The sequence below is a fragment of the Clinocottus analis genome, unplaced genomic scaffold (genome assembly GCF_023055335.1).
Source record: "Clinocottus analis isolate CAN_PGR_092001 unplaced genomic scaffold, fCliAna1.0.p SCAF_6, whole genome shotgun sequence".
Lineage (NCBI taxonomy): Eukaryota > Metazoa > Chordata > Actinopteri > Perciformes > Cottidae > Clinocottus > Clinocottus analis.
Window position 1 is genome coordinate 11,339 of NW_027176218.1, and position 13,400 is coordinate 24,738.

Below are 13,400 nucleotides of genomic sequence, written 5' to 3' on the forward strand. Positions count from 1 at the left end.
TGGTTGTATAGAAGTCTATGCTTCATGTGTTAAAGCTGCATTCTCTCTCCTGACCACCAGGGGGCGACTCCTCTGGTTGTATAGAAGTCTATATAAGTGACTCTACTTCTCTCTTGATGTATTCCCTCAGTAAACATTGTAAACATGAGTTTATGTCTCAATCTCTAGTTTCTAGTCTTCTTCTATACAGCAGGATGTTCATTTAGTACATTATGGTCTGTTAGAGTCAAACAGACCATAATAAGGGGGCGCTTTAGGGGCGGGGCTACAAGGTGATTGACATTTAACTCTCTTTGCATTAGTGGGTTGCCAGTTCTGTTAAAGTGATATGTTAAAGAGACTTTTATCTTTTTAACTGCAACACACCATAAATATACGAGATGAAACATGACGATAATGGCAGACATGTTTTTAAGCCTCGAGGTTTTGTTTTCTTCGTTGTTGGGATTTGCTATGAAAAGAATAATCAAAGAAACGTCGCAGAATGTTGAACAATCCTCTCTGCTCATTAAAATAAAACAGCTGTCCCCCTAATTTACCAACATCCCTCGAGTGGGAACCGACATCCTGTTCCAACTGTCTGGGAGTCCCATTTCAATCCGACTTTAAATATCTATGATAAAAATAGTTAAAAGAAATAAGCAAACGGTAACGAACGAACAGCCTCGCAGTGTTTGAACACAACAGAGACGAGTCTGAGCCTCTGGTGATCGCCTCCTCTCGTCCACATGACTTTGTCATAATTACTTTTGCCAACAGAGGTGAGAGCGGAGATTTGAATCATTAGACACGAGCGCTCACTTCTTCTTCTCACATGGCGACGCGATCGTATATCATCGTTTGATATCGTCTATAAAAGTTTAACCTTCAGCGAGGAGGAGGAGGGAAATGAACCCATTCAACATTCGTCCAAACATTCAGGGATATCAATTACGACTCTAATAACTGAAGATGATCTCTTTTTTTTTCTTCCTTCCTCATAATACAGCACAATTATAAGTAGATTTATTTTTGGGACCAGATTAGTGCCCTCAAGTGCAAACCCAAATAGCTTTTCTTTTTTTTCCCTGTCTGTTAAGCAGCTTAGCGTTATGACATCTCTGTTGAAGGATAAAGTTGCTGTTTTGTAGAAATCATGTCGCTTTTTTGCCGGTTTATAAATCTGCACAGAGTCTGGCGGATAGCTGGAGTCGCTCCTCGCTGCGTTTTAGCGTCAAATATCTTTTAGGTCTTAAAAAAAAAGAGGATAAATGTTGTTTTACAAGACGCTGGAAGCACATTAAAACATGTACAGCTTCTACTCATAAAGAAAGAGGGTTTCACACCTCAGCTTCGATTAGATGTTATTGACTTTACTATTCTTGGCTACATTTGTGCCAAAGCCAGACAAAAAAAACACTCAATAAAATATGATAGCTTCAGTTTGTGATCTTTTCTCTCCGATAGAGGACGTAGAGGCACTTCCGATCGCGCCGTGAGGTTTCCCTTTTTTTTAAGAGCGAGATTTATTGTGAGCTTTGAAGGCGTTTCTTTTGATTGGCCCCATTCAACTGTTTTTATTAGAGCGAGACGCTGCAGAGTGATTCCAGCTCCACGCTTCCACTCACAAGGTGTGTGTGTCCTCTGCAGCAGAGTTTCCTCTTCCTGTTGACATTTACAGACACTGACCTGCTTCTCTCGCTCTGCAGATTCAAACGCCTTCAACGCCACCGAGTCGCTTCTCTATTCATCTTTCCTGCTGACGCGAGGCAAATAATAAAAGGTATAAATAACTGGCTTTCCTCTCCCAGGAGGACGATCCGTCTCTCAAACATCACACCGAGTGTCTTGTAAATACATTCAGGGAGAAGTGAAGTGTTATATTGCTGCTCTGACATGGACTGTGGTGTTTGGATGGTTTACCATGTATATACTACTCACCAGGTGTACCATCTGTATACTACTCACCAGGTGTACCATCTGTATACTACTCATTACATGTACAGGGGTATACTACTCATATGTACCATGCATCTACTACTCATTATATGTACCATCTGTATACTACTCATTATATGTATAATGTGTATAATACTTATTATATGTACCATGTGCATACTACTCATTATATGCACATTTGTATACTACTCAGCATGTGTGCCATACGCATCCTACTCATTATGTGTACCGTGCACATACAGCTCACATGTATCATGTGTGTACTACTCATTATATTCATGTAATGTGCTGTAACTCTGTTACGAGACATTTTAACTAGGTTATATAAAGCGTTAAGGATTATTTGAGCACTAAATCAGGATCAGTTTATTTGCTGCTACGAGTCTGTTGTCTCTTTTATGTGAATTAGTTTATTTCTTGTACTTTTAATTGGGTTTTCTTTGCAAAATGAGATTCAAAATCATTAAAACGAATGAATTGAGCCACCTTGCTGAGATAAAACACTCACTGACCAGATGAAAGAATATTGAATTTTGTCAGCCGAAGAAGCCACTGACGTTTCACTGCATTAAAATCACGAATGAAAAAATTGCATCATACAAATCTTCATACGCTTACAAAACCTCTGAGACCTCTGGCCGGCTTTGTCTTTTCAGCACCTCGCTCTTATCTTTCCCTTTGACGCAAATTGTTAAAATGTCCTTGAGCTAAAAAATATATATACTAATATCAATTCTGCTGACTTTGAGGAGGCTTATTGCAGCCGAGATGCACTTCAGAGGAGAAAAGAGGATTCGGATGAAAGAAAAAAGACGAGTCTCTGTGGACTAAAAACATCCACAGAGAATATGACTAAAACTGAGCAAAATGTAAGGATGGACTTGGTTATTAAAATGCAACAAAAAGCTTTGAAATGAAATAACACGGCTGCAAAAAAAACTAAAAACCTGCTGCCGACCTGAGCGTTTATCACCATGACCGCTGATGAAAGCTTGAGTGCGGGTGCTGGACTCAGAGATGTGTGTTTGCAGGATAATGAGTGTTCCCATCGGGAAGAGGCCGGTCACTGAAGTCTCGCTCTGCCCATCGAGCTACACGGCACGAGCAGTTTATTTTTGGCATGTACACGAGAAGTGGAAGGGATTATGAGCCCCGCCTGCCAACACACTCTTGTGATGAGCGGCCAGGTAATATCCCACGACCTCCGTCAACGCGTGGCGTCTCCTCTCCTCCTCGGTTGCCGCTCCTCTCGCTCCAGGTTGTTATCAGGCGGAGGGGTAATTAAGCCTTGAGGGATTGTTGTAGGCTTTCCTCTTCTAAGTTGTCAAAAGTTAGAGAGGAGGCAGATCAAACGCCTTTGAAACGCAAGAGAAAATAATAAAGCTAACCTCGCGGAGACAATAGACGTATTGTTGGAGATGTTTTCTTCCTTTCACTCTCATCTTGAGCATCAAGATAAAAGTTCAGTCAAACTCTGGCGAGAGTTTTGAAATCATGGAAACTAGTTTAACAGGAACCACATCAGAGTTTGATGCTGAGATACATTCACAAACGCAGCTCAGTGGTCAATGAATGAATCGCTCAAGAGCAGAACATTTATCAATACCTTTTGGATCATTTTTAAACTGTTGGATACAGTTAAGCTGAACAGCAGCTACTCACATTGCTGCTTTTCCTTTTTTTGCATCACTGTGAATTTAAGATTTGAAAGACATCCAGTTCTCTGACATTTTACAGACTGAACAGTTCAATGTGTTCAGTACCTTTAAAATATTGCTGATCCCTTCAGTCAGAGTTTGGATTCACCTTTGAAGTAATAGTAGTAGGAAAATATCTTTCAATAAACAGGATTAAGATTAGTTAGTGCGGATCAGACTGACACGGATATAGATCGTTATAAATCAATTTACAGAAATAAAAAAAACTCTTAAATCAACATATTTATTCAATAGATGTAGGAAATGTTCAACTAGCTGCCGGAAAATAATGAATATAATTAATAATAAAGGCGAAATGAATGAACTGAAAACAAAACTGAAATTGCGTCTAATTTATCAGACTCAACGAATCCCATAAAAAACGTAAAACCAACAACATGTCAGCTCTCCTAAATTTGCCAAAAGTTAGCTTTAAATAATCAACCAATAATGTTTCATATTTAAACATCCAGAAACATTTTTAAAACAAACTGTAAAGGAACTGGTCTTTTTCCCCTGTTGATCCCCATAATGTTGACCATGGAGTCCCTCAGGGCTGCGTACTTAGCCCACTGCTGTTGCAGTCAACTTTGCAGGGAACAAACCTGCTGCTCAACGTCAGTAAAACCAAGAAGCCGATTGTTGATTTTAGGAAAACGCAGGAAAAGTCCGTTATGTTGAAGACAAGAGGAGCCTGCCAAGAGCCCGAAGGATTTCAAGAGGTCGTTCACCAAGAATCAGACTTCAGACTTCAGAGCAGCTTCTTTCCTCAGGCTGTGAGACGGAGGTTCACCCTTCACCATGGCAGATAGCTGTTTAACATTGTTGTTTTTTTGCGTGTGCATTTTCTCATGTCTTAAAATGGGAACATTCGTTGCACAACCCTGTTGTGAAATAACAATAAATGAATGTTTTCTCTGAATGTTTTTCCCTCAGAATCTGAGCCAGAAAGCTGCATTTCAGTCGCCCTCAGATCCAGAAAACTTCCCCACACTTTCATTACCGTCTATTTTCAGAATGTTTTCACAGTTTGCTCATACATTATTCACAGCCTGATTTATAGAACATTTAATTCCTGAAAACATGGTGACTTGTTTTTTTCTTGGAGTGATAAAAAAAGAGATATACAAAGTTTTACTCTTTTGACTCTAATGCGTCCACAACATGAACAGCAAGAATGTTCAGATCTCTGCTCTGGAAACGGATGAAAACTTGCGCATATTTAATAAGATAACGCCTCATTTGCATATCTAAACATACATTTAGAGAAAAAACTTGAAATACAAAAAATGATTGGCTTGATGTAAGCAACAAACTGGAGATGTTTCACGGTGAAACCTGAACTGTTAGAAGAGCAAAAGGTTTAAAAAGACGTGATGGACTTCCATCGTTCCGGCGACAAGAGCCGGATTTGTGCCGACAACTGATTTGCCGACAAGCGCAACACAATCTCAACACTCAAACGCTCTCACCTGTTCGTCGATGCGGTCGGGTGGTTTCCTCCGATCGCCCGGCGGACTGGCATCGATCCTCAATCGCAGAATGAGTCGTCCTGGAGGAGAAAAACAATATCTGGTGACGCAGTTTGTTGTGTAAGACTGTAAATGCCTCCTCACCCACACATCCTCTAACGAACTGTCTGGCCGTTTGAGACACGGGACTGCGTGTTCAGTCAGACTTTAAGCATCCGACTCTCACAGAGAAACACAACCACGACATCTGCGTTCAGACAGAAGAAAAACTGCCTCATTATCGTCCATCTCTTGGAGAAAGAAGAAGAAGAAAGTGTTGTCTTGTTTATTGTGAATCTGAGTTACTTTCCATCATCTGGAGACAAACATGCACATTTGTGCATCGGCACTCAAGTGTGTACGAGTGTTTCTGATGACATTAGCACAGATATATTTGAAATACTTACAGAAAAATGTACCTCCACACCAAGCCAATATATTTAAAGCTTTTCATCTTTGAATCTTTATACATGTAAACATTTTATACATAATGTTCATGTTTATTTCCAGACGATGCTTCTCTTGCCTTTACAAATCAGACGAGCGTTTGAGGAATAAATCTCTTGGTTGCCGTCAGTCATTGCCCCTTTAATTCCTCTGTAATATATACATCCTTATGAGGACACAAGTGAAAATATCACTTCACGTTCTCGCTTCAGAAATCTCTCTTTCCCAGCAGCGCACGAGGAAACACAGCCGTGCAGTTTAGCGACGGAGCGAGCCGGTGATCTGACTGACGAGGAGAGCTGCGATCCCACGAGAAAACGCCCGGAAAAGTGTTGAAATCTGCCTTTTTTTATTCCTAACAAGAGTTGGAGAAAGTCTAAAAATAAAAGAGGAATTAACGAGTCGCTCAGGAGGCGTCGACCCCGAAGGATCTCGTGTGCCAAATCTCAAACTAATTTGTTAGACGCGACATCTGTTTCCGTTTTTTTTCAAGTGGAACCCGACGTAACTAGCATGTTGTGTGTGTGTGTGTGTGTGTGTGTGTGTGTGTGTGTGTGTGTGTGTGTGTGTGTGTGTGTGTGTGTGTGCCGTTGCCTCTCGGTACAAGATGCTACGTCGCAGGAGAGAGAAAGAGAGTCTCTGCTCTTTCGAGGCTGCAGCATTTTGTTAAAATAAATCTATATTCTGGAGCGAGCAGATGGCGGCGTGGACTTCCTGCTTGTTTGGAAGCAGGAAGTCCACCCACCTGCTGAAGAGCTCACTTCATCCTCACGAGGGGGGAAAGCAGCGAAGGGAGGAAGACTTCTGGAGGCCGGAGAGGTGGGAAGACCCTCCGTCGTTCCCAAAGGCCCAATAGAAAAGCAACGAAGCGGAGAAGACGCTCTGGACGTGCAGAGCGTCTTCAACAGATGAACGGACTTCATTGGTTTTAAGAAAGAAGCGTAATTGCTGCCTGAGGTTTGTTTACTGCCATGTTTGTGCAACATTTAGCAAACAGGAGCTGGAGAGAGGAAAGGAGGGGGGAGTTTAAACAACAACAACAACAACAACAACACGTTTGTTTGGGTTGGGAAGAGAAGTGAAGAAGTAAACACGTCCTGCCTGCGAGTTCTCTTTTTCACTTTATTTAATATTCTACCCTTTAGAAACTGAGCTAATTCTTCTTTATTTGGGTAAAGTTGCAAACCCAAATAAAAAAAGAGCACGTCTGCAAACTCAATGTCTATTTTAATGGAACTGGACTCTAAATAAAACACACTAAAGATATTAATATTAATACCAGTGCATACCGTTGGTACGGAAAGTAATAAAATGTTCACTCTTTCTTTCATTCTTTATTTCAGTTTTTCTTTTTTTTTTTAAATGTGCAAAATGTCGACATTTCTGCTTTTCTTCTGGCGTTTGTGAAATGTTTTGGTTTCTGCACCAAAACATCTTGTTTGTGCTGAACTGCAGCGGTTTAAGCTGCGCTGACGTACAACGACACTGTGACATCACGAGTGTGCGATTACGACCACAGCCAATCAGTGACGAGTACCTGAATATCACCAAGAAATGTATTAATACCACAAAAAATACCTTAGTTTATGATTTGACAGGAAAATGAAGCGCACAATGTCATGTTGTTGGTATTTGCGGTGACGACGCGTTCACTCATAAGACTTCAGACTGTGAGTCTCTGCTGTTGCAAATAACTCGTCTATGAGGATTAAATGATGCAGATTATTCTCCCCGGATGCCGATTATGAGATGAAATCTGTTCACATGACGGCGTGGAGTCAGTTTTATTCTAGTGAAATGAGGGCGGAGTGTGCGGTGCTATACAACCAGTTGTCGGCCCACAGGGACCGACACACGATGACGTCACTGACGGAGACACTTTACGACCATCGGCTCCGCCACGATTTACAAAACAATAATAATCTCGATAATCTCGTTCACGATGCAGACTTTTCTCCCCCGAATGTGAGCGAGTGAAATGTTTTCTCTCTCACGATCACATATTTTCTTCTCTTCGTGTCCGTCAAAGCTCTGAAGTCCATGTTTCTCGCATTGAGTTCTTCGCTCGCTGGATCGGTTCGACATGAACGGATTAAACGACTCTGATTTGTGGGCCGACACGAGTTGTTCAACGTGTTTCACCAGCTGCATCGCTTCCCCGCTCACATTGTTTCTGCTCGTTTATCGATCCCCGTGTGAGAGGTATACATCACCGAGCTGCAGAACTGAAACTTTAACACGATCTCTTGAACATTTGCACCAAAAAAAAGGGAAAAGGTGAGAACGCTTCTGCAGGCAGGAGGGACAACATCTGCAAAACGGAATAAAAAAGCATGCGAGCATTTTTCCTCTCTCTCTAAGGTCAATCGAGGTAACATTCTACATTATTGATCGCTGCATCAAGTCCATACCAATCACAGCAGAGGGGATGCAGGTGAGGACACAAATCGATGGCACAGATTTCCTAACAGGGAAGTGGAGAAAGTGGAGCTGACGACCCATACGAGAGAGATAAAGCTCATAACTTAAGTCTCAGTCGGGGGCGCGAGCATCCTCTGGACTCGTCCTTTACGGAGAGAGAGAGAGAGAGAGAGAGAGAGAGAGAGAGAGAGAGAGAGAGAGAGAGAGAGAGAGAGAGAGAGAGAGAGTGATGGAGCTGCTCTCTGGCGGTAACTCCAGCCCACAATAAAATGTAATTTCTAATTTTAAAGGGTCCATTAATTCTGGTCCAGCACCTCTTGCCAGCAGGATGGAGGTGTGTGTGTGTGTGTGTGTGTGTGTGTGTGTGTGTGTGTGTGGGGGGGGGGGGGGGTCAAGAGGAGAGCGAGCATCAATAACGACCGGATGCGGACAGTGTGTCCTCTCTAGAAAATAACATACGATGCCATCAGGTGCCATTATAGGTCAAAGCCCACGCTAACACACCCCGGGGCTGACGGGGGGAAGCGACAGTAAATCAGTCTAATCCAGAGATGAAGGCAGGTTATTCCCACACTGCCGAGGGGGGGGGGGGGGGGGGGGATTTGTGTCACAAGCTGAGCTGCAGTTTACCAGCTTGAGTCACGATGAAAGCTGTGATGGAGCTCAGCTGTCACTCAGGAGGGCTGAGCCACAAATCTCTGATCACCTGCAACCTGAAGCGACAGACACACAACTCACTGGATGCTCACAGGGAGGGGAGGGGCGGGGGGGGCGGGGGGGGGCAGCTCTTTACACCTTTATTTGGGTTTTCCAGGTGTTTTTTTATCCCAGGAGAAAAACAAACGCTGTAAAATCTGAGAAGCAAAGACAGACGAGGCTCATGAGTGCAGGATGATCTTCTCCTCTCATCAGGACCATCATCACGTTGACCCTCCTGGTGCCTCAAGCTGAGATTTGACTCATCTTCCTCATCCTCCTCATCCTCTGAACCCGTCAGCCCCGCTGAGCCCAACTGTCAATATCGTAGACGCAACAACAGAACATAAACTGCTGCTCGTGCCGTCAGGAGCAGAGGGAGAAGCCGGCGTTCTCACTTCAGACGCGTTCTCGTTCGTCCCGCCGAGCGGCGGAAAACCAGCAGGAGAGCGAAGACGAGCCGCGAGAGGGAGGAAGTCAACGAGACGCCGAACTCTGCAGAAGTTGTTGCGCTGCTCCTCCTCGCAGGAGACGAGGAGAGAGGAGACAAGGAGACGAGGAGGCAGATAAAGAAACTGTGACATGCAGAGAGAGAGAGAGAGAGAGAGAGAGGGATGCAGAGAGAGAGCTTACCTGCCCACGGCGCATCGGATCTGTGGCTTTTCCTCCTCTCCCTCTCTCCCTACTTCTCTCTCTCTCTCTCTCTCTCTCTCTCTCTCTCTCTCTCTCTCTCTCTCTCTCTCTCTCTCTCTCTCTCTCTCCGTCTCCCTCTCTCTCTCTCTCTCTCTCTCTCTCTCTCCGTCTCCCTCTTTCTCTCTTCCTCTCCGCTCACTTAAATCACTTCCAGGACTCACGCAGAGGGAAGATAACCGGCTCTCAGGGAAAGTGGAGGAAACACTCGTCGCGAGAAGGCGCAGCTCGCTGCGGCGCCGCTATCTCTCATCCCTCGTTCCTCCTCCTCTGTCTCTCCCTCTGCTTTGATCTCTCTCTCTCTCCCTCTATCTATCTATCTATCCAGTGGTGCCCCCTCTCTCTCTCTCTCTCTCTCTCTCTCTCTCTCTCCATCTCTGCCACCCCCTCACTCTCCACCACAAGGTGTCACAAACAGAGTGAGTCTGCACCCACCGCCTCTTATTGGCTCTCGCTTCTTTCTTCTCTCACCCTCCTCCCCCCTCTCCCTCTCCCTCTCTCCCTCTCTCTCTCTCTCCCTCTCTCTCTCCTCTTTGGTTTAAAGAGGCAATGCATCACACATCCGCTGCAGCTCGTCTACACACTAGATTTGAAATTGGCAACACATAAAAACATTTTTCAGGTTTCGATACATCGACAAAGCTGCACAGTAAAAAAACTCCTAAACACTGAGAACAATGTGTTCTTCCTCTTCCAGCCCCTGATAAAAAAACATCTGGATGAGAGGAGGGGGGGGGGGGGGGGGGTAGCTTAAGTTATTCTGCTCAGTTACTTCTTCACCTTCATTGTGTTCTCATACAGCTGAACTCACATGTTGCTGCTGATGGCCGGTCTGTGCAGCATCTGAACCGACGCCGCGTTGCATTTGTGTTACAAATCAAACCTTAGGGAGATGAATATTCAGAAATTGGAGATGCTGTGAAAATTCGCAGCGTAAATCTGGACGTTTACCAAGTTACAGTTTCATCTCATATAATGGAAAAAAACAAAGCTGATAGATTATGTACCGGAAGCACATTTAAGATGCCAATCTGTAGGTAACCTCTCCAAAAAATATACGCTATAAAAAAAAAAAGAAATTCCGGAAAAAAAAAACGGTCCAAAAAAAAAAATTGGTTGAAAAAAAAGTTGGGAAAAAAATGTGGTGGAAAAAAAATGTGGTTGAAAAAAAAATTTGGCAGAAAAAAAATTTGGCAGAAAAAAAATTTGGCGGAAAAAAAAACGTGGAAAAAAAGGAGAGAAAAAAACCGTCTTAAAAAAAAATTGGTTGGAAAAATAAAAAGTTGGGAAAAAAATTTGGTGGAAAAAAAGATTTGGCGGGAAAAAAAAAAAAAAAAAAAGGGTCTGAAAAAAAAGGGTCCAAAAAAAAATTTGGTCGAAAAAAAAAATTTGGCGGAAAAAAAAATTTGACAGAAAAAAAAAAACGGTCTGAAAAAAACAGGGTCAAAAAAAAAAATTGGGTCAAAAAAAAATTGGGCCGAAAAAAAATTTGGTCGAAAAAAAAACGGTCTCAAAAAAAAATTGGTTGAAAAAAAAAAAACGTCTAAAAAAAAAAAGGGTCCAAAAAAAAATTTGGTCGAAAAAAAAATTTGGCGGAAAAAAAATTGGGTCGAAAAAAAAACGGTCTTAAAAAAAAAAAATTGCTTGAAAAAAAAAAAAAAATTTCGGTGGAAAAAAAATGAGGTTGAAAAAAAGGGTTGAAAAAAAAAATTTGGTCGAAAAAAAAAATTTGGCGGAAAAAAAATTTGGCGAAAAAAACGGTGGAAAAAAAAGGACAGAAAAAAAGGACAGAAAAAAACGGTCCTAAAAAAAAAAAATCGTTGAAAAAAAAAAAAAACGTTTAAAAAAAAAAAAGGGTCCAAAAAAAATTTGGTCGAAAAAAAAATTGGGCGGAAAAAAAATTGGGTCGAAAAAAAAACGGTCTTAAAAAAAAAAAATTGCTTGAAAAAAAAAAAAATTTCGGTGGAAAAAAAATTTGGTGGAAAAAAAAAAGTTGGGAAAAAAATTTGGCGGAAAAAAAAATTTGGCGGAAAAAAAAATTTGGCGGAAAAAAAAATTTGGCGGAAAAAAACGGTGGAAAAAAAAGGACAGAAAAAAAGGACAGAAAAAAACGGTCCTAAAAAAAAAAAATCGTTGAAAAAAAAAAAAAACGTTTAAAAAAAAAAAAGGGTCCCAAAAAAATTTGGTCGAAAAAAAAATTGGGCGGAAAAAAAATTGGGTCGAAAAAAAAACGGTCTTAAAAAAAAAAAATTGCTTGAAAAAAAAAAAAATTTCGGTGGAAAAAAAATTTGGTGGAAAAAAAAAAGTTGGGAAAAAAATTTGGCGGAAAAAAAAATTTGGCGGAAAAAAAAATTTGGCGGAAAAAAAAATTTGGCGGAAAAAAAAATTTGGCGGAAAAAAACGGTGGAAAAAAAAGGACAGAAAAAAAACGGTCCTGAAAAAAAAAATTGGTTGAAAAAAAAAAAAAAGGGTCCAAAAAAAATTTGGTCAAAAAAAAATTTTGGCGGAAAAAAAATTTGGTCGAAAAAAAAACGGTCTTAAAGAAAAAAATTGCTTGAAAAAAAAAAAAAATTTCGGTGGAAAAAAAATTTGGCGGACAAAAAAAAAAAACGTCTGAAAAAAAGGGTTGAAAAAAAAAATTTGGTCGAAAAAAAAAATTTGGCGGAAAAAAAATTTGGCCGAAAAAAAATTTGCCGAAAAAAACGGTGGAAAAAAAAGGACAGAAAAAAACGGTCCTAAAAAAAAAAATTCGTTGAAAAAAAAAAAAAACGTCTAAAAAAAAAGGGTCCAAAAAAAATTTTGGTCGAAAAAAAAACGGTCTTAAAACAAAAAATTGCTAGGAAAAAAAAAAAAAAATTCGGTGGAAAAAAAATTTGGTTGAAAAATTTAATTTGGGGTTCTCATAACGACTCAAACTGGGAAAAAGAGGTCTGGAGACAAAATTGCTTCCACAGTTTTTAACGGGTTAAGAACCCATGACCTTCACATCTCTAACAGTATGAGTCAACAAGTCTGCCCCCTCCACACATCCGTGTCTAGCATCTCTACGACGCAGCACAACAGCTTTTCATGCATTTATAATTGAACACGTTTCTTTCTTCTTCTTCTTTTTTTTGAAAGTAGATGATGTAAAGATGTGAAACTGCACCGCAGAACGAGATGCAGAACCCGAGCGATAACAAAACAACACCAGCAAACTGGAGCGGACCCGCCGACTTCAGTGAAGGGCCGAGACTCGAGCTGCCGATTTGCAACCACGATGAGCCTCCGAGCCCGTTGTGTAACATGCAGACACACACATCACGCATGTCGCCCTCACGTGACGTTTCTTCTAACTCGGCATGAACAACAGATGCGCTGGGAGTCGGGGAGGCCTGAAGCACCGCCGGCGGTTCAAAAAGAAAATGTGCCGCAGCTGTTTTCGAAATGTAAATGAAACCTAAATCATTCAGATCCCACCGAGTTCACACCGACACGACGTCACGGCCGTGACGAGGACGCCATGACGCTCCCGTCTGGCGTTCGCTTTGGTTCAAGTGCAGCGAGCTTTGGATACGAAGAGGAGGGGAGGAGACATCTGTTCCCGCTCTTATCGCTAATCAGACGCCTCCTCGTCCTCCTCGTTAGCCGTTGTTTGTGTGTTTGTGTGTTTGTGAGGTTCAACACGGTGCTCCGTCTGTGCGACGGGCCTCAAGAAAAAACACAATTTAAACCCGCGAGTGAGATTTGCTGCAGAGATTTCCCCCAGAGGAGCTCAAGAGAGATGGATCTGGATATCGTGAGCATGAAATGATCTTTTATTTATTCATTTTGCATCACAGAGATGCGTTCATGTCCCGGAGGAAAGGTGTCAGGTATGGAAAAACAAACGTGTTCAGTCTGAGAGGAACGCTCGTCTCCTTCGTGGATGTTGTCATAAAACCATTATTGCACAATTACTATTGACTTCCAGCGGCTGTCTGGTATTTTAAAGTTCATTTCTTTTCATCCTCCTGAACGC